General features: G+C 40.0%; 1 pseudogene; it reads right to left on the bottom strand.

Moving 5' to 3' along the window:
- Positions 1-203: 203 nt before the first annotated feature.
- LOC148045845 (uncharacterized) lies at positions 204-1,579 on the bottom strand (annotated as a pseudogene).
- Positions 1,580-2,698: the final 1,119 nt, after the last annotated feature.

Genomic DNA, 2,698 nt, shown 5'->3' on the forward strand with positions numbered 1-2,698 from the left:
TGACTTGGATAATCTAAAATATTGCTTAATGTCCCCAAATTTTTGATAAATAATTTGAGGATGCCCAATTGGGTACTCCTTGGTCTTATTCACAAAAGGATATAAACTGGTGAAATTGTAGTGTAAGATTTGTTCACCAGGTTTTGGTTTGTAGCGCAGGCATGTAGCATTTTTTCTACCTCCAAAAAAAGCATCTCGAGAATTCAAAGGAGTTGGGAGCCTTGAAGCAGAAACTGCTTCAAAGAGGCATCATCCTTCACCATGGCCCACAATTCATGTTCCCAGATGCAGCGCACAGCATAACCCTGTACCGTGAGATACTCTTCTTTAATCCTAGTACCGCTATGCAGGCTACCATATGTTGAATGAAGTAATTTGTTGAAGTCTTTTTCAGAGTAGCAGACAGGGGAATCATGAAAAAAAACTGTGAAATTCAAAAGCCATGGGTTCCATTTATGACAGCAAAAATATCCAAAAATATTTGCCTACTTGCTTTTTGCTGCCCTTCAGAGCATGCTGAATATTGAGATTCTCAATGTGCTCTATATGCAACAACCATTGAATCGCTGGAGCTGAAAACCTTTTCTGTGTCTTGTGATAACTATCCAAAGGATCTAAAGCAATGGTATTACTTTTCAAATACATGAACAGGTACTGTGCCATGCAGACAGATGCCAATGTGATATATTGGAAGGGGTCAATGCATCAAATCTCCTCAACAATACCCCCCCCCCCCAACCTCACTGTGGCACTCACACTCAGTCATTTTCATAACTTGATCCCTAAATCAAATACAGGCCTCTCTTAATAGATCTACATCCTGTCTGCAATAGTAAGCCAGAGCTTTCTTTAGTTTAAACACAGTACCTCTATTAGCAGCGTGCCATTTCAGGAATTCTTCTCTCTCCCTGGGCATCATGGTTTCCAGGCTGTAATACTTGGTTTCAGGGAGTGGTCCCACGTAGTCTTGATTGGCCATTGTATTGAACAATGGGGGAAAATATCCTTTGCAGCCTTGAAACCCCATAGCTTTGGGTAATTTGCTTAATTTAAATGGTAAAAATGAGAGGCTATCAATAAATCGAATCTTATAATCTGGAAGGGTAATACACAGAGATTTCCCCCCCTGATTTATAAGTTGAACCCTAACCTTTTCAAGGACCAGCTGTCTCAGTACTAGGTACCCATCATAACCTTTGGCATTGTGAGCAATAAAAGTACATCATTTAAACTTATGATTTATAAAAAAATTTAGAAACTTCTCTGGGCATCTTACATCATAACAACCCCACCTTACAGCATCTTTATCATCCCCATCCTTCAACATATCCCTGGCGCATGTATAATTAGGTATATGGGTGCCTGTCTCTTGGCAGCATTCAAAATCATAAATGATGTATCTTTTGCCAATTTGCGGCCGGTCCAACAATTTTAGAAAGCATAAATGCCTTTCCAAGCTTTCAACCTTCTCAGAGCACTGCTCACACTTGTCTTCCTTGCACTTTTTGTGGGGGGTAAAGGCATAAACCCGACACATTTCACAATATTCTTTATTCTTACAGTCAACCTTTCCCTCCATAGCAAGTTGTGTGTGTCTTTCCACACATTCCTTAGACCGACAAGACACTTTGCACCTACAGCAATGTGTCTGCTCTACTTCAACCTGCTGACATTCTTGTTTTAGGCAGGCTCTGCAAATATATTGACAGCCATGACTAAATTTGTGGTGGCAAGGCATGTGGCAGAATTTACAGAAATAGCATTCACCCAGGAAGCCCTTGATATTTTTGATGCCATAGTAATGCTTGTTGTGTCACAATATAAACACTATTTTTTCTTGCTGTGGGTGACCTATAACAAAAAATCAGCACCCATCCTGCATATAAAACAAGATCTTTATAGTGACCCGTAAATATTCTTCAAAGATGTGTATCTGAGAAAAGTCAATCCTGTTTTCTGTGGAAATACCGAGTCTGCTGTGAAGTTCCCTGGCCCTGGTAATAATTTCTTGATTTCTAACATCCACACCAATCAGACACAGCAAACAGCTAGCAAAACAAAGAAATTCACCTTCCATATTGAAATCTACAAGGTGTTGTCTTTCCCACCCCCCCAGTATTCTGGTGAGCAGCATAGTGTTTAACTTCCTAAGCTCTCCCCCCCTTGTTCTTCACGATGGTAACCACTAATTGTAAATTACCCCCCTCCCCACAATATCTCTGCCTTACTTTGAAGCAGATTTTCAACACTAGTCAGAAAATCATTCAGCATTTAAATCATTCACACGCCTCCTAAGAGAAAAGAGAGGATGGTTTAACCCCTCTGCATCCAACCGGAGTTGGACAAAATCATTTGGGCCTATGTTCATAGCAACATTATTCAAAAGAATCTGTAATACATTATGAATAGCCTCTATAGCAACTACAAAAGACTAGATTTGGTCAAGATTAACAAATCTATGTCAATGATAGTATTCCACAGCTCTGAAATTTCAGATAAGCTTCTCCCATTCCTGCACCATATCCAGATAAACATTGTTCATATTCTGAGAGTTTGCAGAGCTATGGGCTTGTAACTGGGGCATAGAATGACATATAGAATCATAGAATCACAACTAACACTATCTGCTGGAGATGCAGGAAGTCCATCGCCATGAATTTACACCTACAAAGCCCTTCATGGTATTGGATCTGGGTAC

This window comes from Thamnophis sirtalis, unplaced genomic scaffold, assembly GCF_051295495.1.
Source record: "Thamnophis sirtalis isolate CommonGarterSnake01/CBP01778 unplaced genomic scaffold, rThaSir2_p1.2 scaffold_4, whole genome shotgun sequence".
Lineage (NCBI taxonomy): Eukaryota > Metazoa > Chordata > Lepidosauria > Squamata > Natricidae > Thamnophis > Thamnophis sirtalis.